The following is a 27,142-nucleotide window of genomic DNA, read 5'->3' on the forward strand; positions in this document are numbered from 1 at the left end:
TTTATGTTAAAGAAAAACCTGCTCAGCGGCTCTATTGAATCAGGGTGCTAATACTTTGGTGATGTGTTTGGGGGAGAGTTCTCTAGTATAATATTCCTCAATTGTTGTCTTTTCAGTATCAGAGAGCAGCATAGCCTGATGTTCCCTGTCTAAGGTGAACTCCCACACTGCAGTGCGGGAATGAGAGCTGTTCATCATGAAGTAAGTACCACGAGTACACTTGCCTGCACTCTCGCCCTGGGCTGTGTGTATGCTGTCAGTCTAACTATGGCTCATTTTGCTGTCTTCCCTAATGGAGGCTGTCCTTACAGAAAAAGGGGACTCTGGAGGGTGGAGCCAGAGTCATGTGCCCAGCTCCTCCCTGGCATACACTCTCCCAACCCATGACCAGGCCTACTGGGGTGAATATCTTCCCTCCTTCCTGAAGCAGTTGCCATGGCACTGCTGGATATTTTCCACTCCAGCCTATACTGACTCTGCAGCAATATCAGAGGGAAAAATGGCCTTGTGGCAGTCTTGCCAAAGCAGAGACTTAAAAGCACCTCTTCTTTCTAGATCTCATGAATTTGAGTGATGCCTAAAATACTTCTATATATTTTCTTTTCTTTCTTCCTTCATCCCTTCCTTATTTCCTTCCTTCCCTGCTTCTCTCCCATCCTAACCACCTTCACTCTCTTCCTATTTTTTTCCTCTTCTTCCTTCCTTTAGTGGGCATGAATGCCTTTGAATACTACTCTGCCCCTCTGCTGATCATCTCAGCTTACAACAATTGAGAACTCTGATAAGAAAGAAGTACAAATAGCAGTTGTGGATCTGAGGCCTTTTTGATATTCATTGTGCACTGCAGCAGATTGCAGATTGAATGGAGCCTACCATAATGTAACTGTCTTCTTTATATTACTTGACCCCCACTACAAAAGTAGAAACTATGGTCACACTGTCCTGTCCCTGGTGCGTGAAGCAGCTGTGGAACTTAGAAAGGCTCAACACAAATGATGTGGACACCAGTTTCCTGCCTACACATTGGGAAAGTCTCTTAATTTTATCTATCAATCTGAGCAAACTTTGTTAGTATTTTTCACTCATTTTATTTAGACATTATTTAATGATGTAAAGTCAGCTATTACCTCTGATTAAAAATACCTACATATTTCTAATGAATGAGTGAGCCTCACTTAGTATATACTTTAAGTTAGGATATGCATTACCCAAATATGAATATTATAACTTTTACATAATCCCATAAAAAAAGTGAAGCACACTCTTTGAATCAGTTCTCCTGTGAATGCAGCTTGGCAGGATAGCCTGAAGTTTGTGGAACTTCCAGATTTGAACATTCAAATATTCACAAAATTCACAAATTTGTTAATATTCAGAAATATTCACAAAAAGAGTTGTAGGATGTTTAAATAATATGTCCACTTTTCCAAGGGACAGATCATTGTTAAAGAAGGCTCTATCCTAGGAATGTCAAGCTGAAATACATCAATTAATTTGATCTCGTGATTCTGATGATTCTGTTAGATGGCGTTGCTTATGACTGAGTAAAACAGAAAACACAATCATCGCATTTTCCTCAAATCACTAAATCAACAGAAGCTGAAACATCTTTTCAATAGTGAAAATATTTTATGCTAGAAATGTTTAGAATCACCCCTCTTGGAACTACATAGATTTATGCTGTTTCCTTAATGTCTTGGTTACTTCTCTTGTTGTTGAAACAAAATATCTGACATTAACAAGTTAAAGGAGGAAAGAGCAGCATTTGTAGATAACAGTCTATAGTCAACTGACTCAAGGCAGTGTGGCGTGGCAGAGGGGCACTGCAGAGGAGAAACTGTTCATGGCAAAGCAGGCAGGAGACAACAAATCAGTAAGAAGCAGCAGCAATCAAGCAAGCCTCCACTTCCTTTATCTCACCCAGGCTACAGGATTCTATCCACACCCAGGGTGCTGCTCACAGTCAGGGGTGACTGTGAGTCACCCTCCCACGGTTCACACCCAGAACTAATTTAATTCCACACATCCCTAATTCCAGTATCACACACTCGGGATCCGGTCAGCTCTGACAAGCCATACCTATGAGCACATGATGTTTTTTGGGGGACATCTAGATACAAAAAAATAATACTTAGTAAACCATAAATGGATGCAGTTTCTCAGCACTGGTTTTTACCAAGGGCTATGGCAGAAAGCATGTTGTGATATAGGAGACCATAAACCCAGTCATCTGCCCTTTACTTACAGTATGGCGTTGGGGGTGATTACTTAATCTCTCTGAGCCATATTTCACTTTGCAAGTCCAGAAAATATAAATAAATAATTATAATGAGTAAGCATAGAAACTCAAGTTAGAGTGGAAAAAGAATTGCATTTGTGAACTTCACCTAAAGCAAGAAGGAACTAGTAGACAAAGTAATCCAAGAAAGAAAAATGTACCAGAACTTGAGAAACTTAAGCAAAAAAGTAAAAAAGTTTAAAGCAAACCAAAAAAGTTTGGAATCCAAACTGAAAATCTCAGACAAAAAGGCAATTAACCAAAGCATTTGGAAATTAAACTAGGATGTAACCAAGGGTCTGGTTGTTGGGTAGGAGATTGGGCAGCTTGGCTGAAGCTTCAGATCAAGCTGTTGTCAGACAGAATTCCTTTCTTGTTTGAAGGGGTCTTGGTGCCCCTGTAAGCCTGATCCTACTGATGAGAGAGAGGCTGTGTCTGGCAGCCAGGTTAAGAAGCTTCAAGACTTTATGCTATCTTCTTAGATACTACATTCACTTCTCATGCAGGAAAAGATGAATATGCTCCACCAAATAATGTGTAAAAATTTTGGGCTGGGGATTTAGCTCAGCGGCATAACCACCTGCCTGACAAGTGCAAAGTTGTGTTTGGTGTCTGGTATGAAAAAAGAGAGAGAAAAAAAGAATTAAGTAGCTATCATCTGGGCTCAGGATTTAGCTCAGTGGTGTAAGCACCTGCCTGGCAAGTGTGAGGTTGTAAGTTTGATCCCCAGTACAAAAAAAAAACAAAAACAAAACAAAACAAAACAAAAAGCACTTCTTTAAATTTTTGATAAAGCCAGTAATTTGTCATTTTATAGTTACTTTTCTATATTTTTGTCAATTTCCATGATTCTGATAATAGTTTTTATTTTTGTCAGTACAGTGCAATTTGGGTGCTGCTTTTCTCTCTCTTTTCTATTACTCTAAGTAGGCAAAAGAAATTTCATATTTCCTGGAGCTTTAGAGGATATAGAACAAGTAAATTAGACTTAGGATACACTTATATAACTTTTATATACACTTATATGCAAATGAGTGAGTACAGACTCCTTCAAATATAAGCCATCCTTTATAAAGGGCTTAGTAACCTGCCAACATCTAATTTGTAAATTTGGATACTCAAGAATCCACTGAAATATTACTTATTAACTCACTGCCATTTAGAAGAGTTAGTTCTGTGGTCTCTATTTAAAATATTAAACTGTGAAAATATCAGAATATGGAACTATTCAAGCATATATAATTTACTTTTGAAATGAATGTCTTCTTTGTCATGGAAGTATATTGTTTCTTCATTAATTTTAAAAGATACTTTTGCAGGATACATCAGTCTGGGTTGGAAGTTATTTTTTTCAGGACTCAAAACCAGCCTCTTCGGTTTGTGTTGAGAAATCTGTTGATTCTGATGGGCCTTCCTTTATAGGCCATCTGTTTGTTTTCTCTAACAGCTTTTAATATTCTGTTTTTTTGCTGAATTTATGGAATCCTGATTATTATATGTCTGGCTGTATATTTATTTTGGTTATAGTTTCCTGGAGTTCTTTATGCCTCATTTGTCTGTATGTCAGATCCTTTCTCCGTGCTTGGGAAGTTTTCTGCTATTGCTTCTGTAAATAGACTTTTTATGTCATTTGTGTTGACCCCTGATTTTTCACTGACACCTATTATTATTAAATTATTTTACTTTGTGTCACCTTTCAGCTGTTGAATTGTTATTTCCTGGTTCCTTGTTATTTTTAAGAGATCTTTCCTTTGTACTTGTTAGCTGTAAATCTGTCTTCAAGGTCTGAAAGTCTATCATCAATTTATTTCAAGTGGTTTTTGTCAGCTTTCAATGTAGTTTTTAACTTCCTGGATATCTTTCTGAATTGTTTAATGCATCCTGAATTTTACATTGTCCATTCAAGGATTCCTTCATTTTCCTACTCCTCTACTTTTTATCTATGTCTTCTTTAGAGCTTAATAATTCTTTTATTATTTTTCTCATTTTTCCTTTTACCTGAGATAGTATTTCTGTTCTAAATTCTTTTATTGTTTCATGAAGTTGTTTCTTCATTCAATTGCAATCATTTCAGAAAATTCAGATGTGTGATTCCAAATCTCTTCTGTGTTTACATCTCCTGGACTTGTTCTACATGGGTTGGAGACCAGAGACTGGTCTTTTGAGAATACTGAAGGACATTCTAGAGAGAGGTAAAAATGACCACAGTTCCAGGAACAGTGGCAGAAGGGGTCATTGAACAGGGTAGACAATTGAATGAAGGGGAAAAGTAGGCAGCCAACAGCAGGAAAATAGCATGACAGAGATGAACTAGTGCTTGTTGGCCATAACCATTAATGTAGATGGCCTCAATTTACCAATAAAAAGAAATAGGCAGAGTGGATCAAGAGACAGAGTCCATCAATATTCTTTATACAAGAAACACATTTAACTCAAAAGAAAATTCATAAATGGAAAGTCAAAGGAGATAAAACAATGTTTTGTGTGACAGGGAACCAGAAAAAAGTAGGAGTATCTTTTTTTTTTTTCATTTTTATCGGTACCAGGGATCGAACTCACGACTGCCTGCTTTCAAGGCAGGTGCTTATGCCGCTGAGCTAAACCTCCAGCCCCTAAAGTAGGAGTATCTTGCCCATAAACTCCTGAATGGATAAAAAAAAAAATGTCATTTTTTCGCACTGGAAAGCTACTCAGCTACAAAGAAATATAATCTCAAGGCTTTTGTAGCTAAATGGATAAGTCTTGAAATCATGCTAGTGGGTGAAATGGTTCAGAGAGTCATGTGGATGAATATCGTGTTGTCTCTCTAGGTAAAAAAAAAATAAAACTAAAGGAGTTAGTGGAATCCAAAATGCACAATAGTATTGTGAAAGTAGAAGGGGAGAAATGTCTAAAAAGGGAAGGCAGTGGCTACTGTTAATCTATCATTGTGTTTTGAAATCCAGTATTGTTTTCATTGTTCTGTTTGGTTTTTTTCTGCTTTGTTTTGTTTGATTTTATTATGTCTGACGGTGTGGGCAGTTATTTTGAAGATAACAAGAGGCATTATGGTAGCCACTATTGATTTCCTTTTATCTTGTTTTGAAGTCCTGAATCACATCCATTGCTTTGTTTTAAAAAAAAAATAAAATGAATGTCTTTCTACTGTGAACAGTAGCAGAGTTTTGTCCTCTGCTAATAGTTTTCACACTTACTATTATCCCTTTGAATAACCATAACAGAAAAGTGGAGAGCAAGCATCTGAATTTATTAATGGTTAAGGAAAGGAAACTTTTCACACCAAAACTAAGAGTGCTTTTCCCACAATGCAAGCCTTATAATTGTTTTGAGCAGCTATCTTATAGTCTTATAACTGTTTAGAGCAGCAAAGTGAGGGAAACAAAGTCATAACTCTAGAGGGCAGGTGGTTTGGATAAGAGCTAGTTTCAGATCCATCAAATCATGCATTTATGGCTCAGCATGAGCTCAGATCTCTGTGACTCAAATTCTCTGCAGACCCTAAGAAAAGATATCCTAAGTCACTTACAGAAAAATGATATTTGCAAGACATGGGGAATTCATGGCTTCTGAGAGGTAGTCAAATAGATTTCCTGGTTTACATAGATATTGCCAAAACTTTCCTTCATTTAGCAGGCTTTAGACAAGAAATTGTTGGTTGGAATCTTTTTCTACTTAGTCCTCCTGGGACATTTTCAATTTTGAAACTCCTCTAGTTCACAAAGCTAAATGTACTGATTTATGAGACTCCATGAATACAATGCAATGCAGTACTTAAGTTTACATTGAGTCATGTCCAATATAAAAATTTTTTTGATCAGTGTTGCACAACATACAATGTTGTCTATACTATGTAGCCTAAATAGGCAGTACCTCATACTATCTACATTTGTCTAACTATACTTCCTAATATTCTTAAAACATAGTGACTTGTGGATGCATTTCTTAGTACATATTCCTATGGCTAAGCAAGACATGAATTCAATCAAAATGAAATGAAATTAAAAATTTAGTCTTTCAACTGCATTTACTACATTTTAACTGCTCAAAAACCATTTTCTATGAGTAGAAATTCTACTGAATATTGCAGAAAATAGTGCATTGGATAGAGAACATTCTGGTAAAATTGTAGGCAGTCTATTAGGCAGTGTTATAAATCTCATTTTATGAGCACAAGATATCAGAACACATTTCAGAATTAGAGTGATATCATTACAAATCTGTAGAACTTTGTTTAGAACTTCATCATTAATACATACATTTTAGAAGACTGACTCTATGGCTCTTGAACATGGATTAATGAAACTACAGCCAGCTAACTCTCCAAGGATCAAGTCATCAAAAACTTGAATAAGATGACCCATGTTTAAAAGAATATGTGAACTGAATAAATAAATTTAGAAAAAAAACCTGTAAAAAGTACTAATTAATATCAAACTTAGAAACAAATTTTAAGGAATTGAAGCTCTGCAGAATAAACCTATGTTAGCCATTGCCTTGAGCTACAGAATTTAGAGACTGCTAAAGAGAACAAGCTGCTCTTTTTCCTCTTTATTTGGCTACAGTGTGTTCTGACACTGAGTATGGATGTCATTAACACATACTATGTCCATTCTTGTTTCAGGTACTGATGGGTTGGCTCAGATTGATTGTCTTCGACCCTCTTTTTGGTGTTGGGAATTGAACTCACAACCTCATGGTTGCAGTGCCAGGCAGGCACTGTGCCACTGAGCCTTCTTCCATGTTTGACTGACTCACTTGGTATACACACACGCACACACACACACACACACAAATAAAAAAGTAAAAGTTGTGAACATGAAACATGAATTATGTAACTCATGGTTACTTATGTTTAGCTTAGATTTGTTGCCTTCCTTCATTGTTGACTGACTGATTTGGCAAAAAGAAAATTGTGAATAAAGAAATGGGGAGCACAAGTTGCATAACTTATGGTGCCTAACATCTTTACTTTTAAAAATTGGCAAATACAAACTGTGTTTGTTGCACAGAATATGATAATTTGAAGTATTTATACATTTGAAATGGTGGGGTTTTTGGTTTTGCTTTGTTTTTTGTTTGGGGTCCTAGGGATTGAACTCATGACCTTATGCTTGTCAAGCAGGTGCTTACGCCACTGAGCTAAATCCCCACCTCCTGGATGGTGTTTGTAAGCTGATATATTTTAGTTAACAAATGAAAGAGAGTGGAGATATTTTATTTTGTCCCATCTTATTGATGACACAGCCATCCATTTTCTTTTCTTTTCTTTTTTGTCTTTTTCCTTTTTTATCGGTACCAGGGATCGAACTCACGACTGCATGCTTGCAAGGCAGGCACTTATGCCGCTGAGCTAAATCCCCAGCCCCAGCCATCCATTTTCATAACAGAATTATTTCACAAACTATGGGTAGTTTATGATGATTAAAATATGATGATTAAAATACTCTCACTTTGCTTTTCAGTAGTGTAGAATCCTCAAAAATATTTCACAGAGTGATTTCTCAAATCACTGAACAATGGTTAAAAACACTTTTGAATGTAGATGTGGTAAATTTAACTTGGATGTGGAAATTTCCATACTAACATACAGTTTAGGGGATTAAAATTAGAGGTCCCAGTGTTTATCCTTCTCGTGCGCTGTATCTGCAGTCAGTCAGAATCTGGCATTGCCAGCATGTTTGGCAAATATTGCAAAATGTAGGAGCAGATTTTTAAACCACAATATTTTCTAAGTGTAAATTTATTTAGCTGCACTGAGGATTTACCCGAGAGATATGACAATGAATGAGTCATTCAATGTTTTCCCTCTCAAATGAAGTGAAAACTGGCACTGAAAAAGGGCTCGAATGCTTAACTTTTAGGTGGTAACAATCTGTAGAGGAGTGATATAGAGATTTTTCTATACAAAATAATTAAAGCATTAGGCAATTTCTTGAAGTGATATTTCACAAGTGACAAACTTAAAAATTTTCTTTTATTTTGATTTTAATCCCAGTTTAACATCTTGCTAAAATATGTCAACAGATCAGTGAGTTGGAGTTGTTTGTGTGAGACTCAAGTTTAAAAGAAGAGCCTTGTGAGTCAATCTCTGTAGCCAGTGGGACTGTGACAGCTTTTAAATCATGTATTCCTGGAATAAGATTGTACATGGTATTTGAGTTAGTTAAAAAATTCCTGAATTAACAGCAGCAGAGAGGCCTCAATGAATGGGGCAGAATGTGGAATGAAGGAGAAAAGCAGACAACTAATGTCAGAACAATAGCATAGCAGAAAGAGTCAGAGAAGATTGGCTATAATCTCTAACATAGATGGCCTTGATACACTAAAAAAAAAGAAACACAGGCAGAGTACATCAGGGAGGAGGGTCCACCAAGATGTTCTATATAGGAAATATAATTAACCTGAAAAAGGGTTTATGGACCAAAAATCAAATATGAGAAAATAATGCTCTATGTGATAGGGAACCAGAGAGTAATAGGGGCAACTTGATCAGCATCTGCAGATAGGTGGAAAGACAAGCTCTTGTAGGTAAAAGAATACAATTTGAGATCAAGTCTAGGAGTGAGAAGATTCGGAAACACTTAGGTAAATAGCAGGTTGCCCCTTCAATCTAAAAACTGAGGCAGTTGGTGGGACCCAAAATACACAGTGCACCCTGTGGGAGTGAAAGGAAAGGAATACCCTAAAAAAAGAAGGCAGAGGATATTGTTAATAGTGTATCAGGATTTAAAACCCACATTACTCACACCACTCTGTTTAGATAGATTGTATTCTGTTCCAGTTTGTCCACTGGTACTAGGAGAGCACAGACAGCTATCCCCAAAATAGCAGGATATAGTACGGTAATCATCCTTAATTTCCTACTAACTTAATCTGAAGCCCTGTATAATTTATACTGTTTTACCATGACTGATCTTAGTTGAATCAGGCTTGTTAGATTGCTGTTTGGTATCGACAGATTTTTATTCAAATCTGTTATGATTGATAATATCAAGTCTGACAGTATAGGCAACTACACTGAAGATGATAAGATTCACAAGGATGCCCATTCTGGTTTGATTACTACCTGCTTTTTAAGTTTTATAAGATTATAGTATGGTAATCATCCTTAATTTCCTTTTTTTTTTTTATCGGTACCAGGGATCAAACTCATGACTCCCTGCTTTCAAGGCAGGCGCTTATGCCGCTGAGCTAAATCCCCAGTCCTTCATCCTTAATTTCCTATTAACTTAATCTGAAGCCCTGTATAATTTATACTGTTTTAACATGACTGATCTTAGTTGAATTTGGTTGTTTGAATCTCATATTTGGCTTGTTTGATTGCTGTTTTGTATCAACAGAGTTTATTCAAATTCGTTATGATTGATAGTATCAAGTCTGAGAGTATAGGCAACTACACTAAATATGGCAAGATGCATTAGGATACCCATTCTGGTTCGATTATTACCTGTGTTTGAAGTTTTAAACTATCTACAATGTTTTGTTTTTATTAATATTGTTATGTACTGCTATATTCAATTATACCATGCCTGATGATACAGACAATTCTATTGAAGATAACACAGTAACCATTGTAGAACACATTATACTGTGATTTTTATATGGCTTTTTCATTTCATGTTTTTATAGGAATATGTTTTGTTTTGTCTTGCTTTTATTTGTGTCTCTCTCTAATACAGAAAGGATAGAAATAGTTGTAGAGACTTATGCATGTGTAGAACCTATAAACAGTTTATGAAAACTGATCATATAATGCATGATAAAATGAACAACTACTTTGAAGAAAAGAGACACTACAGTACCCGGTGCTGATCCCATAATGTCATGATGTGAAATCCAGCAATACTATAAATCTTTGTTCAAAGTGATTTTAGCCTGTTTTGTTTTATTTAATCTTAACATACATGAAGGTATGGACAGGTATTTTGAAGAGGATGAGAGACACAGTGACAGCCATTGTTGACATCTCTGTTGTCTGATCTTGAAGACCTAAAATGCCTTCCTCATGTTGTTAAGAACAGTTGAATACTATGTTGTTTCATGTGAATTTTCTGTATGTGAAGATATGGTCAACTGTTTGGAAGGAAACAGACAATATGATAAATAGTGCAGATCTCTGGTTGTCTTGCATTGAAACTTATGTCTCTTACATTATTTTCTTATGTTCTGTTTTATTTTCTGTTGTGTTGTGTTCAATTTTACCCTCTTTAAAATAAAAAATTTTTCTGAATTTATACTTAAAGGAAATATAAGAATTAACTTCAGAGTATATTGGTTTAGGGAAATAATTGATAAAGTATCCACTTTAAGTCATTTGATACCAGGAAAGGTTCATTACTTTATCAAATGCCACATAAGAATTTCTCCAAAATTTAATGGCCCAAAGTAATATCTATTATTATCTTTTGGTTTCTAAGAGTCAGATTTTGGGAGCAACTCAGCTGAGTAATTCTGGATCAGGGTTTTCCATGAGGTTAAGACTAATGTATTGGACAGGATAGATCCATCAAAGATTTGGTTGGGCAAACGTGCTCATTTCCAAGCTTACTCAGATGGTCGTTAGTAGGACCCCTCAATTCTTGATTCCTGATCTCTTGTTCTTCACAAACAGGCATTTCCACAAGAAAGTCTGGGTGTTTCCCATACAGTAGCTAGTTTCTCAACAGTGCGTAATCCAAGAGGAAGAGCATGAGCTGAAATTACTATGTGGTTTTCTAGGACTTTTCAGAAGTAATGTATCATCACATTTTGTGTATCTTATTAATCAAATAGACTGATGCTGGTAAGATATGGGAAGAAAATTTATAGAGCAGGAATCTCAGGATATGAGAAAACACTTGGAACACAGTGGAATTTTGCTACCACAGAGTAAGTGATCTAGAGAACATTGATTTTAGCATATGTAGATGGTGATCCAGAGTATTTGGCAATAGAACTTTGACTTAAAAAATTGGGAAATAAATTTCAATTTTTCATATTCTCAGTGAAAATATTTTTGGGCTGAAAAAATCTTCCTGTTTTTGTAACAAGAGATATATGTGTTATTCTGTTGCCTATCTCAGGAGACTGATAAACTAAGAAATAATCATACTGACATGTGCAGGTGCTATATAGAAGTATGTTGGTGTCATTTATTGTACAATCATCTATCAAAAATCGTGTGTGAAGAAAGTTCAAGCTCTTTAAATGATGCATGGTGTGTTGGGTAGCAGCATTCACTTCACGTAAGCTTGATAACAGTAGATAAATAGCTTTTGAGTTGAGTGAGTTGATTGGGTAGCTCTTAAATTTTTTTCTGTAAACTGAAAAAAATAAGAAGATGTGATGGAGAACCATTCTCATAATTTACAATGCTGGAAAATGTGGTGAATATAAATTTCAAATGATCAACTAAATATCAAAAAAACAAAGAAAAGTAAATGCAGAGGTTGAACACCACTCCAGGAAAGTTTATCTTATCTTTGCCTTTCACTAATGCTTGGAAATACATTCTTTGAAATTCTTCCTTACTTCATATTGTTTTAGAAGAAAGAGGCTCAGACATCTATATCTACTCATCTTTAAGGGCTCTATCTCAACATGGCAGATATTTCAGAAAGAAATATGCCATCTATTATTGATTATAGGATAGCAGCTCAAATTTGAGTCTACTATAAAACCCACAGCACTCCCTTCTTTCTATGTTAAACCAGGTTTGCTGGGATCTCTCACTTTCAGACACTTTCTGGAAGCTATTGAACTTTCACTGGGAATATATTTAATATCTTAAGTCTATTGCCTGTGTGCTTTAGAGTCAATGATATGATTCTATCATCAGGTGACCAAGAGAGGAACTGAGGCAAAGAATCTGGAAGTCTATCTCACTTTTTTTTGAAATATCAGATGAAGCAAATTCAGCTCAGTTGCTGAATTGCATCTTGAAGGAGGGCATATTATCTGCCCATCTTCATTTTGCCCCCATTAAATCTCTATCACTAAAAATTGAAAGCTCAGGAGTGGTACTGGTCCTGTTCACGTATATTTAGAATCTTAATTATCAAGCTATGGTGGTAGACCATTTTCCATTTTCTGAGAACACTTATATGTCAAAAATGAGAACAGAAAACTAATGGATAGAAAAATATCAAGTGCCTATTAAGTAATAAGGAAGCCTTTAGAATGAGAGAATTCAGAAGTAATTGAAGATTTTTTTGGGTTATATTTGTTATGTGGCTTGTATATATTAATATATTCTTTACATACTGTGATGAACAAAACAAAATTTGCTTATATTTATTTATTAACTTGCTCCCAACTGTAGAAAAGTTCTTACTTCAGTGTCTTACTTACCTCACTTGAGACTCCTCAGAGCTGCACTAGAAGAAATGCTATAGCATCAGAGCCCCATTCAGCACGTTATCTTAGAAAAGTACTTCAGCTATTACTGAAGGCAACAGAAAAAGATTTCTCAGACTTTCAAGTGTTGTCCATGAAAGCTTTCTGCAAGAACACTTATGGTATTGCTAAATTACTTTTTAATTGTTTTCTCCAAGCAACTGCCATTGTGTAATTTGGTTTCAACTGACAGGCTTTAAACTAATTTAAGACAAAGGACTCTGCTGTGGGTAATTGTGAGAATGTGATGGTCTGGGAATATCTGATTCTGACTTGCATCTGTCCTCTACAGTTATGCTGTAGTGGCTGAAATGACCCAGAGAAGCTTCTCTGTTTCTTAGCCACAATCCCTTCTACAGTAAGTAATGTCCTTGTCACCCTGACCTAAGTTCATTCCTTTGGAGTTCAACCTAACCTAGTATGGTTTCAAAACCATTTTATCAGATGAACCAACAATAAAAATTCTAATATATTAAAAGCAGGCTTATATCCATTACAGGGTAGGGCCTTAGAAAACATACCATATGAGGCTTGGAGCAGACCCAGAAAAGGTCTATCTCAACATAAACATTTTATACCAACTAGTAAAGAACCAGACAGGAGGAACTACAAGCCAGAAGTCATCCAGATTTTAGAACTGGGACTAAAATTCCAATGTTTTAATCAAACCTCTTGTTTCCCTCTCTGTCCCCTTTTGTGTTCCTTCTAAAAAGATTGGAATAAATTTACCAGTTAAAATCAATTCTTTCAGGATAGGAAACAGAGGTGTAAAGATTTAGGATAGGAGTTGAAGTGGACATTTCCCCTGGGCTAATGTATCTGGGATAAATGTTCTATATTTATTACTTGAGACTCATTTTAGATAGGACTCTGTGTTCTGACTACTACAAAAGGGGTTTCAGTTGAAGGCCAGAATAGAAATGGCATGGTTTACAATCTAACCACATTTATTTTCAAAAGCAATGCAATTTCCTTTTCTGAACTACAAAGCAAAACAAAATAAAAATGGTACCTCTTATTGCTCAACACTTTTGCCACCCTTTTACTTTGGTTTGCTCACAATGTTTTAGGTTCTGAATTAGGTTCAAAAGAAAAATAGTAGCCTACTCAGTGAAAGAACAGCAATTTATTTGATGTAAAAGAACTCACACCAATGTAATCAGGAAGTTTGTTCAATGTGCAAATGTGAATTTTTTTAATTGTGAAAAATGAAACTCAGAAAAGGTTTGAAAGAAATGAGGAAATACATCACTCAGTGTGCTGTTACAAATCTGGCACTGGGCCAGCAGGCTAAAATGGAAGTTTGAATATGTTTGAAGCTTATATGTTTCTTAAATAACAAAACATGAAAGTTCCATCAACTAAGTACTCTACGGTCACAGTGATATCATTTGTATCCTGATTTACAGATGAGCAAAATCATCATAACAGATATGAGCAGAGTTGACAAATCCTTAGATTCAACTACTGGGTCAGTTGGACTACTAAGATAAATTTATGACCTGGGCAAATTTTGTATATATTCCTTGTGGGATTTGTATTAATTTTGTAAAACATTTGTTTAGAAATTGTTATGGATTAAGAACTGGTGGTCAATTTTATGCCAGCTGGATTACATCAGCATGGCACTGAGCATAGATGGTCCACCTGAGGAAAGTTACCAGCATAAATAGAGAGGAGGAGTAGGAGAAGGAAGGCGTTAATGCATTGAGGCATTGAGGCGTTGTGAGTTCTCCTATGAGTTGCTGTTCGAGCCATTGGTTCTCCTGGAGCTGAGTCCTCACACTGATCCTCACACTGAGTATTGCTTCCTGGCTCTGAAGAGGAAGATGTGTGCCTCTTGGTCTCTGGGATGAACTTGTCACACTGGTTTCCTGGCATGTACCCAACTGTGCTTGTTGTAGGAGGAGCTCAGGGCCTCGCTGAGAATGGCTGTGGTGCCTTTTAGAACAGTCCTGGTCTTCTTGTGAGTGTGACTTTGAGGCTCCAGCATAGAACCCTCATCCCACCAGCACAGGTCCTTCACCCAACTGACATGGACTTTCCAGCTTCCACCGCTGACCTTTGGGCCTTCCTGGCACGGATTTGTAAAAAAGACTGGCATGAATCCTTCTTGTGAGCTCTTAACTTCCAATTGAACTTGTGGGAGGCATTGTCATGAACTCTGGGTTTTCATCTGGACTCATGTGAAACATTGCTGGGGGATTTAGGCCTTGACTAAATATTCTATGTTTTTGGTGTTGGGGATAGATTTCCTGCATCTTCTTGTGTTAACTCCCAGGGACCATTATAAAAATAATATCTTAAACTCGTGATTTTAATTGTTCTCTGCACAAACCCTGACTACAAAACCCTGACAACAGAAATTATAATAAATCTTATTTTGAGTCAATCATTAATCACCACTTTCTGATCCACTGTACAAAACTGTTAATTTGGTAACAAAAATGTTCTAATTTTGCCTTGGAGACACTTCTAACTGATATAGATGGAAATATGGATTTATACCACATAGCTTGATTGAACTGAGCTATATCTTTCTTTGAAACTCATGGGAGGGTTAACTTATCTCAGCACTTCATTTTTTCACCTAAAACTTCATATGCCTGGGCAAAATTCATTAGAATGATACCTGCAATCCAAAGATACCATACCTGGCATACAGCAAATCCCCTGTAAATGTTGTTTGAGGTGGTGGTAGTATGGGCCCCTTCAGTAACATCTCAGCAGTACCTGATGCTTCCCTTATAAAATCAGTGGCATTGTATAGTGTTGAAATTACTCACATAACTATCTCCATTCACAGGCTGCAGAGTCTATAAGACTAGAGGGTATGCATGTCTTATGTCAAGACTAATTACCCCAGTACTTTCCATGACTCTTACACCAGAGTAAGTTTTAACAGATAGTTTTCAGTGAATAATTATTGTAAATGACAGTTCTTGGGGGAAAAAAATCTATTGTGATTTGAACTTCAAAACAAATGAACTGGTAAGTTGGCATCAAGATTTTATAGTGATTTTTCATACCCAAACAGAGTTATCTGAGCCACGTACACATTCACAGCAGAAGAAATAAGGAAGCAACTTTGATGTGAAGTTGGAGCTGGGCCAGGTTTCAAATTTCTGGGTGAAAGGCATGTTTTCAGCACTGTTGTGTAATTCTGGGCATGTTGCCCTATCACTTCAAGACTCATGTGCCCTAGTTCTAAAATAGACACAAGGAATTAAAGAGAAATCACGTGAAAGTGTTTTGAGATGTTCATTCATTTATTACAAAAGTAGAAGACAGTGAATAAGAGGGAATATGACAAACTAAGCACAGCAAATGACTTACTTTGAAGAATATGATGAAATCCATTATTTGCAAACATTATCTACTTATCCCTAAAGCTTAGCCCTGTTGCAACTCCAACACATAGTCACCTGGCACAGAATATGCAAAACCTGAAACAAACAGGTAAGTAAGACATTCTAAGAATGAAATATATCTAAATAGCACCAAACTGAAGGATACCACATTCATGTTACTCTTTTTTTTTTTTTTAATTTTTTTTTTTTTGTCTTTTTCGTTTTTATTGGTACCAGGGATCGAACTCACGACTGCCTGCTTGCAAGGCAGGCGCTTATGCCACTGAGCTAAACCCCCAGGCCCCCCATGTTACTCTTTCAAGCTGATTCACTTGTTGATGTTTAAGAATGTGGAGCTTCTTGCCCTTGCCAGAGAACTTCATGGCTTCCTGGTGCACTGGACCAGCTCAGCAGGTCTTGGGCCTGCCTGCAACAACTTCCCTGCTTCCTGCCATGCTCAGTGGGCTCTGGGGATTTGGGCCTGCCTGTGTCCTCAAGTCTGGAAACTGGGAAGCCTGAGGTGAGTGTCCCTGCACTACACTGAACCTGGGAGTTTGGAATCACTGATCCTACCAGCCAAGGAACTTCACAGCTCTCTACCACATTCAACCTGCCCAACAGGCCTTGGGCCTGCCTGTCCAATCTCCAGTGACCCTCTCTCAATCCAGGTAACTGGGCAGCCAGAGTCCCAGGAGCTGAGAGTTTACAAAAGAATTTCCAACAGGCCCTGGGGAAGCCTTGGAATAACACTAGACGCATGGAAATATAGGAAAATGACAAAATGAAAGACAATATCAAACCTCCAGCCCATCCCATGAAACCTTAGGAGTTATGTACATACAAGAAAATATATGCCATACAACTGACATAATAACAACTGAAATAAAGAAGCAACTCCAGGAATTCAAACTAGAAATAATCTCCCAGGTAAAAGAAGAAATGATAAAAGAAATGCTGAACATATCTAAAGAAGACATAGTTAAAAAATTGGAGGAACTAAAAAAAAATGTAGAATCCCTGGATGAACAACATAAGAAACAAACAGAATACATAAAGCAGATGCAAAGAGATATATAGGAAATCAAAAATTCCATTGAAAGTTGTAAAAACCACCTCAATGAAAGTGAAGATAGAATTTCAGACCTCAAAGACAAGACTGCAGCTAGTGATTAGGAAAGCAAAGATCTTTTACAAATAACAAGAAATCAGGAAATAACAATTTAACAGCTTCAAGATGATGCAAAGAAAAATAACATTTGATTGATAGGGATAAATGAAAAAGAAGGGGACAACATAAAGGCTGTCAAGAGGATATTTAGAGACATAATAACTGAAGATTTCCCAAACATGAGAATGGAAACTGACATCAGGATCATTGAAGCATATAGAACTCCAAATAGCTATAACCAAAATAAAACTACACCAGACATATAATAATCACCATCCCAGAGATCCAACATAAGAATAGAATATTAAAAGTGGTCAGAGAGAAAAGACAGATCAACTGTAAAGGAAAACCTATCAGAATCACAGCAGACTTCTCAGCACAGTGAAATCAAGAAGAGCATGGAGTGAAGTATTTCAGATCCTAAAGGAAAATGATTTCCAACCTAGACTGATGTACCCTGAAAAACTGTCCTTCAAAATTGAAAGAGAAATAAGGTACTTGCATGACAAAGAACAGCTGAAGAACTTCATGATCTCCAAGCCAACCCTACAAAGAACACTGAAAGACAGTTTAGATACACTTAGGAAAAAACCACTAAGCAAAGCAGACAACTAAACAGCATGGAACGATAAAGATGCAACAGCAGAAAGATAACATATCAACAATAAACCAATATATAACAGTTATAACCATTAGTATAAATGGTCTCAATACACCAATTAAAAGAAACAGGCAGGCAGAATGGATCAAGAAACAACATCCAACCACATGCTGTCTACAAGAAACCCATCTAACCCAAAAGGACCCACAGACTGAAAGTCAAAGGATGGAAAACAATACTTCATGCAACAGGAACACCCCCCCCCAAAGTGGGGATAGCTATTCTGTTTGCAGAAAATGTGAACTTCAAAGCAAGAATGATCAGAAGAGATAAAGAAGGTCATTACATACTGGTTAGGGGAAAACTTCAAGAGAAAAAGATAACAATCTTAAATACATATGCACCAAATTCCAGAGCACCCAGTTATATAAAGCAAGTATTAATATAAATGAAAAACAAAATTAGCAATAACATAATTATAACAAGAGACCTTAACACACCATTGACACCAAGGGACAGATCAACCAGACAGAAAGTCAGCAAAGAAATAACAGAACTGAATCACACCTGTGAGCAAATGGACTTCATAGACATATACAGAGTGTTCCATCCAACAACATCAGACTACACATTCTTCTCAGCAGTACATGGAACATTCACTAAAATAGACCACATACTAGCCTACAGAATATATTTAAATAAATGCAAAAGAATTTAAATTATCCCATGCGTGTTATCAGATCATAGCGCCATGAAATTAGAAATTAATGATAAAAGATACTGCAAAAATCCCACAAACACATGGAAACTTAATAACACACTCTTGAGTAATCAGTGGTTCACAGGGGAAATTAAAGAAGAAATTAAACAATACCTACAAGCAAATAAAAATTTAAATACAACTTACTGGAATCTGTGGGATGCAGTGAAAGCTGTCCTCAGAGGAAATTTTATTGACTGAGCTCCCACATCAGGAAAACAGAGGGCATGCAAGTAAATAACCTGATGCTACACTTCAAACATCTAGAAAAAGAAGAGCAAGTCAAGCCCACAGCCAAAAGAAGGGAGGAAATTATAAAAATCAGAGCAGAAATTAATGCAATAGAGACTAAGAAAACAATCCAAAGAATCAATGAATCAAAGAGTTGGTTCTTTGAAGGAATAAATAAAATTGATAAGCCCCTAGCCAACTTTATTTTTAAAAGGGAAGAAAAAGCTCAAATTCATGCAATAAGGAATGGAAAAGGCAAAAATCACCTCAGATTCTGTAGAAATACAGAAGATCATCAACACCTGTTTCAAAAATCTCTACTCTCATAGGTTTGATAACACAGAAGAAACAGACAGATTCCTAGAAACATATGAAGTACCAAAGCTAGGTCAAGAAGATGTAAAACTGTTGAATAACACAAGTTCTATTAATGAAATTGAAAGTATAATTAAGTCCCTACCTACAAAGAAGAGCCCAGGCCCAGACGGATTCACTGCAGAATTTTACAAGAAATACAAAGAAGACTTAATGCCGACACTCCTCAAAGTCTTCAATGAAATTGAAAGGGAATCAATTTTTTATAAGTCATTCCTGGAAGCAAATATTACTCTAGTACCAAAACCTGAGAAAGATCCAACTAAAAAAGAGAACTACAGGCCAATCTCCCTAATGAACACAGATGCAAAATCCTCAATAAAATATTGGCAAATAGGATACAGCAAATCATCAAGAAGATTATACACAATGACCAAGTGGGGTTCATCCCAGGCATGCAGGGATGGCTCAACATATGTGAATCAATAAATGTAATCCATCATATCAATAAAACCAAAAGTAAGAATCACATGATCATTTCTATAGATGCAGAAAAAGATTTTGATAAGGTCCAATATTCATTTATGATAAGACTCTTACAGAAAATTGGAATAGATGGCATTTACCTCAATATAATAAAGGCCATCTATGAAAAACCAACAGCCAGTATCATACTAAATGGCCAAAAACTGAAGGCCTTTACCTTAAAATCAGGGACAAGACAAGGATGTCCCTTATTACCACTCCTATTTAACATAGTACTGGAAATAATAGCCAGAGCAATTAGACAAGAGAGAGAAACAAAAGGGGTAAAGATAGGAAGAGAAGAAGTTAAATTATCATTATTTGTGGATGACATGTTACTCTACATAGAAGACCCACAAACCTCCATTGAAAGACTCCTAGATATAATAAATTCATCAATGTAGCTGGATACAAAATCAATACTCAAAAATCAATAGCATTTCTATACACTAACAACAAAATCACAGAGAGAGAAATAAGAGAAGCCATACCCTTCACACTAACAACCAAAAAAATGAAATACTTCAGAATTTTTCTCACGAAAGAAGTGAAAGACCTATATAGGGAAAATTATAATACACTGAAAAAAGAAATTGAAGATGATCTCATAAAATGGAAAGACATCCCTTGTTCATGAATAGGAAGAATAAATTTTGTGAAAATGGCCATTCTCCAAATACTGTTATACAGATTCAATGCAATCCCAATAACAATACCATCAACATACCTCATAGGTCTAGAGAAATCAATCCTAAAATTCATCTGGAACCAGAAGAGACATAGAATAGCAAAGACAGTTCTAAGCAGCAAAGGCAAGGCAGGAGGCATCACAATCCCTGACTTGAAGTTATACTACAAAGCAACTGTAGTAAAATCAACATTGTACTGGAATCAAAACAGAGCTGAAGATCAATGGAATAGATTAGAAGATACAACCACAACTACAAACACACTCAGCCACCTTATCTTTGATAAAGGGGCCAAACATGTTTGCTGGAAGAACGACAGTCTCTTTAATAAATAGTGTTGGAAAAACTGGCTCTCCATTTGCCAAAAAATAAAACTAGACCCATGCCTATCACCATGTACTAAATTAAAATCTAAATGGATCAAAGATCTGAATATTAAAACAGAAACACTAAATCTATTGGAAGACAAATTGGGTAAAAACCTTGAAGACAAAGGAGTTGGTAGAGAATTCATGAACAGGACTCAAACTACAGGGGAAATACTTTCCAGAATTAATAACTGGGATCACTTCTTATTGAAACATTTTTGCATATCAAAAGAAATCTCCAGCATTAGTGAAAAGAAAACCCACAACCTGGGAAAAAATCTTAGTGAACTGTCTCTCAGACTAAGGACTTATGTCTAAAACATATAAAGAATTTAAAAAATCAGACACCCAAAATTCAAAGACCCAGTCCAAAAATGGGCATCTGAGATGAATACACAATTATCAGATGAAGAAATACAAATGGCAAATAAATACATGAAAAAATGTTCAGCATCATTACTCATTAGAGAAATACAAATTAAAAACCACACTGAGATTTCATCTCACTCCTGAAAGAATGGCCGGGATCAAAAACAAATGCTGGAGAAGCTGTGGAGAAAAAGGGACTCTCCTTTACTGTTGGTGGGAGTGTAGAATGGTGCAACCATTGTGGAGGTCAGTCTGGAGATTTCTCAAAAAGCTGGGACTGGAAGTCCCATTTGTTTCAGCTATTCTAGTTCTAGGCATATTCCCAGAAGAACAGAAAACATCATACCACAGTGACGTATGTTCACCCATGTTTATAGCAGAACAATTTGTAATAGCTAGGTCTTGGAGACAACTTAAGTATCCATCAGCTAAGGAATGGGTAAAAAAAGATGTGGTATTTTTATACAATGGAGTACTACTCAGCTATAAAGAATGATCACATTGAGATATTTATAAATACATGAATGCAGCTTGAGACCATACTCATAAGCAAAAGAAATCAAACTCACATGTATAAATATCGAATAGTTTCCCTAGTGTAAAAAATAGTAAGAATACACAAAAGTGTGTGGTAAGCATGACTCCCCATTATATTGCTTTGAAACCTTATAATGTTTTCATTCATTAGTTGGAAAGGTTTTATTCTGGGTTGTTTGATTTTATTGTCTGTGATGGTATATGCAGTTATTCTTAGAAAACAAGAAATTATAATAGCTAATGATGGTTTAATATCATCTCATTTTGAAGTCCCACCAAGTTTCTGTTCTTCTGTCTCCACCAGTTTTATCATGTTTTATCTTATTGGATTTTATTATATGTGATAGTACAAACAAAAACTTTTATAGACAAAGAGATAATATAGTAACCATTGTTTATTTTCTGTTAGTTGGTTCTGAATACCCTGTAATACTTTCCTTCTCGAATGGTTTTACACGGTCTTGTTATGTTTGATACTATAGTGTATGAAGGTATATTCAAATATTTCAAGGAAAGAGACACTATGGTAGCTACTCTTATGTCATGTTGTCTTGTGGTGAAACACTATGTTGCTTAAATTGTTCTGTTCTGGCCTGTGTATTATGTCCTCTTTTATATTAATCTTTAAAAAATAAAATGTGGAGCTTGTGGAAAGCCACTTAGAAATCTCAGGTGGTGGAAACTTGTGGGGTGCATAAGTAGAAGTGTTTTCACAGTGCTTCCTCTTGACAGATGCATCCTCGTCTCTCTAGACATTCCCTCTGCTGGGAACTCTGTGCCCACAGCCGGACATCAGGGGTAGTTTTCCCCACAGACTGACTTTCCATCTCTAAAAGTATACTCTTCCTGTGACATGAACAGTAGGAAACTAAAGCAGTCACTGGATAGTGTAGAGTCACTGTGAATAAATACCAGTGCCTTGAGGCTACATTCTAAATTAAATATGAGAAGATTCCAAAGGAAAATTTTAATTAGAACTCTAAATTCCAGTTAAAACAAGAAGCATTAGCTTTTCTAGACCACATAAATATTTGAACACTGGTGACCTTGACAGTGCCACAGAATTCATTCTTTTTATGATCCACAAGTAGAGGTATAGACTGTGCACATTGCCTATAGTGTACAAGAGCTTGACATGAGCCAGAAGATAAATGTTTCATAGAAACACAAAATTAAATGATGATGTAACACTTGGCAGTAACTTACTTAATGTCCAATTGAAACATCAGCACCACATTGATACATTCATAATAAGTACCCTTATGTACATATAATATTTCATTTGAGAGATCTCATTAAAGGGATAAATATCTTGAAATGCTACATAAACAATAACAATCTATTAATGTTGCTGTTACATAATGGTACTTTTTGTAAACTCTGACAAGAGCACTTTGCTTTAAATAAATACAGGAAAATCTTTCACCTTCTGGTAAGAAATCCCTTAAAGACAGAATTTAAAATACAGACTACAGTCTTCCTGGGTAAAGCATGTAATTTTCCTCCTTAGGTGTGTGGATTTAAATTAACTGTCAAGCTTACTTAATTATAGACCCTCAGAGTCAAAATAGAAATGAGATTTTTCATTTTAATAACAACCACATTGAGCACTTATTTAGCAAATAGGGGTCATAATTTTAGTTCTTATCTGAAAATTTTCTCCAGAATTGGTTGAAATGTGTTAATGAAAGACTATGATATCAACATTCCGAACTTCAGGGTTCCTTTTAATTCTCCTTTTTTTTCTTTGCCATGCAACTGTTATCAGAATTTAAAGGATGATTTTTTAGGCTACTGGTACACAAATATTAATTAATTTTTCAGAGGAAGATATGAATTAAAGTGTTGATGGAAAAATATTTTTATATTTCAGAGTAGAGATCTAAAAGCCAAGACTCGTGGCTGTCAATTCAGGGAGTCACTTTTCTAGCTAACATTTCTTATTTTAATCCTTAAGTCCTGTACTGTGAGGCATAAATCACTGGCAATGGTTCTTTTTTATCTTTTCATTATTTTTTTATTTAAGTAGAAAAAGAAAAAAATAGAAAAAGGGTACAAGTTATACAGAATTTCAGAAAACATAAACAGTAGGAAATCACTAGTTAATAGATTACATATTGTTACCTTAGAAATAGTTGTTCAAGTTACAAAATTAAAGCATATAAAGTGGACTTTCAAACAGTGAGACTGCAAACAGTTCTGTTCAATGATCCAACAAAATTCAGTTATATGCTTATCTATCTTATACACTTAAATATATATGCAGTTATATTCTTTAGAGCACTTTCTTTTCCTTTCTTTTGTACAACAACAATTACACATTTTGGGTTTTATTACTCCCACAGTTCTTATTACTTTTTTTTGAAGAGGGTAAAACCAAATGTGCCATAATAGAACAGAGTCAAATCAAAAGGATGGACATAATAGATAATGTAAAAACAAAATGCTACATGATCAACAATGGTTACCATACTGCCTCTTGCTATCTTAAAAAGAATTGCCGTCAGTTATAATAAAATTGAACAAAACAGTAAAGAACAAAACCAAAACATTGGAGACATTACAGGACTTTAAAAGAAGATAATAGTCAACCAGAATGGGCATCAGAATGAATCTTATTGTCTTCACAGTTTTGCCTATACTTTCGAACTTGGTACTATCAAGCAAAACAGAATAAAGGAAAATCAGTCAAAGCAAGATGGTGAGGGCTATACAGGGTTTCAAATCAAGTTAATAGGAAATCAAAGTGGGTTGCTATAATGTATCCTGCTTTTTAAAAATTTTCCCTTAATAAATAAGTAAATAATTTTTAAAAAGGAGATTGAGATAAAAGAAGGCATAACAAAAACAGTGCAGGTCAAAGCATAACCATTTAAGCAAAATAGTGTTTCACCACAAGATATCCTGACATAAAAGTAGTTACCATAGTGTCTCTTTCCTTGAAATCTTTGAGTATAACTTCATATACTATAGCACAAACATATCCAGACAATGTACAACCATACAAGACAATTGACAGTATTACAGGGTATTTAGAACCAACTATCAGATGGTTTCTGTATAATCTCCTTGTCTATAAAAGTTTTTGCTTATGTTATCACGTAGAATAAAATCCAGTAAGATACAACCCGTTAAGACCGATGGAGACAGAAGAATAAAAGCTTGATGGGACTTCAAAGTAAGATAATACTAAATCAGCACTAGCTATTATGATGTCTTTTTTCCAAAATAGCTGTTCCTACCATCCAATCTTCTCTGTGTCATTTCTGTTGAGCTCTTTTTCTGTCATTTGTTGTCATTTCACTTTCTGCTCCATTCATTGTGGCCTCTCTGCCACTGTTTCTGAAGTCTTGGTATTTTCCTTTTTTAGAATATCCTGCAGTATTCTCTGTAGAGTTGAATTGGTGGTTGCAAATTCCCCTAGTTCCTCTTTATCCTGGAAGCACCTTGTTTTTCCATCAATTTCTAGGGACAGTTGTGCAGGATATATCAATCTTGGCTGGAGGTTGTTATCTTTCAAAGCTTGAATTATTTCCCCCCATGCTCTTCATGATTTGACAGTTTGTGCTGAGAAGTCTGCTGTAATTCTGATGGGTGTTCCCTTGTAAGTGATCTTTTTCTTGTCTCTGATGGCTTTTAATATTCTGTTCTTATATTGGATTTCTGGAACTTTGATTATTATATGCCTGGGTGTAGCTCTGTTTGGGTTGTAGGTGACTAGGGTCCTGTATGCCTCATACATCTGAGTGTCTTTACCTTTTGCTAAATTAGGGAAATTCTCTTGGATTATTTCTGTGAATAGCTTTTGTAGTCCATTTGTTTGTGTCCCTACTTCTTCTTTTAGGTACTTAATTCTTAAGTTATAGATCCTCTTATCATCTTCTAGCCTTTGTATTATTGCTGTTTTCTTGTTATTTTTAAGAAGCTTTTCATTTCATGTTCCCATATTACAAATCTGCCCTCCAATTCAGATAATCTATCCTTAGTTTCTTTCAAGGTGTCATGCAACCTTTCGATAGAGTTTTTAGTTTCCTGGTAATCTCTTTGAACCTGCTTCCCATATTCTATGTTTTCTCTGTTTTCCCCATCAAACAATTCTCCCCTTTTTTTCTGTTCTTCCATTACACCATCTGTTTTTTCTTGGGTGGTTCTTAGCATTTCTCTGACTATTCTACTTATATCTTGCTTTATTTCATTAAATACTTCATTTTTAAACTCATCTATGAGGCTCTGTAAATATTGCTTTATGTCTATTGTGCCATGCCTGATATTGCATGTTTTCTGTCCTCATCCTCCTTTGCATTTACGTTTCCTGGATCAGTGTTCTCAGTATTGGGGACTGAGGACCCTTTCTTGTTGCTTCCTCTTCCCATACTTTTTGTTCCTTTGCGAATGTAGGAGGCCCAATTTTTTTCTCTTTGTCGGTTACAGTTTGTTTGAATTGTGCCAGCTAGGTGTTTCTGCCTACTGCAGTGTACTAGGGAGACACAGACCTGGGTAGTCTCTGCTGGGCCCACCCCTCCAGGTCAACCTACTGAAGGCTTTACAGCTAGGGTGCACCTCCAGGCGCTGGGACCTGGTTTGGGCTAGCCTACTGGGTCTTAGTCAGCAGTATCACACAGGCCAGGCACTCCCCACCAATCCCGCTTGAGAGGGGAATATGCGGCTAATGTCACTGCAGCGTCCTGTTCCGGCAAGTCTGCCCGTTCCCAGTATGTCCTTTGCTGGAGCCTCCTACTCTATGAAAGGATCCCCATTCCACTCACTCACCACAAGTCGATGTAGGGCTCCCTGCCAGTCCTGCTCTTAACTCCGTTCGCAGATTCCTGCTCTCAGAGCTTTCACATGTCTCTCTCCCTGCCCTGCAGATTTGGACGCAGCAGCGGCAGCAGGAAATTCAAATCGTGGCTTCCAGTGGTGCAGGCTTTAGCTTCCTGTGCTGAGATTTTATCTGTTCCTGTTATAGCACCAGGATTGGATTTCCAGTTGGTTTCTCTTAGCTTAGTTCATTCCTGGGTCAGCAGGGTGTATCTCCCCTTGCTTAGGACTCCTCGTACTGCACCATTCCTGGATTTTAAGTGGGATATCTCAGAGAGCCTCCATAGCTGCTGCTATCTATCTGCCATGTTCTCTCAGAAGTCATCTTTTCATTATTTTAAAGAGGGTAAAATTGAACAGAACAGAACAGAACAGAAGAAAGCAATGTAACAGACATAAATTTTTCGAAGCAAGATGATCAGAGATCTTCACTATCTATCATAGTGTCTGTTTTCTTCCAAATAGTTGACCATGTATTCACATACAGAGAATTCACATGAAACAACATAGTATAGAACTGATCTGAACAACATGAGGAAAACATTTTAGGTCTTCAAGATCAGACAACAGGGAATTCAACAATGGCTGTCATTGTGCTCTCATTCTCTCCAAAATAGCTGTCCATACCTTCATGTATGTTAAGATTAAACAAAACAAAATGGGATAAAATCTCTGTGAACAAAGATGAATGGTAATTCTGGATTTCACATAATGATCAGCACTGAGTACTGGGTCTCTTTTTCTTCACAGTAATTGTTC

Source organism: Cavia porcellus, unplaced genomic scaffold, assembly GCF_034190915.1.
Source record: "Cavia porcellus strain 051 isolate PalLab524CR breed Dunkin Hartley unplaced genomic scaffold, mCavPor4.1 scaffold_11, whole genome shotgun sequence".
Classification (NCBI taxonomy): domain Eukaryota; kingdom Metazoa; phylum Chordata; class Mammalia; order Rodentia; family Caviidae; genus Cavia; species Cavia porcellus.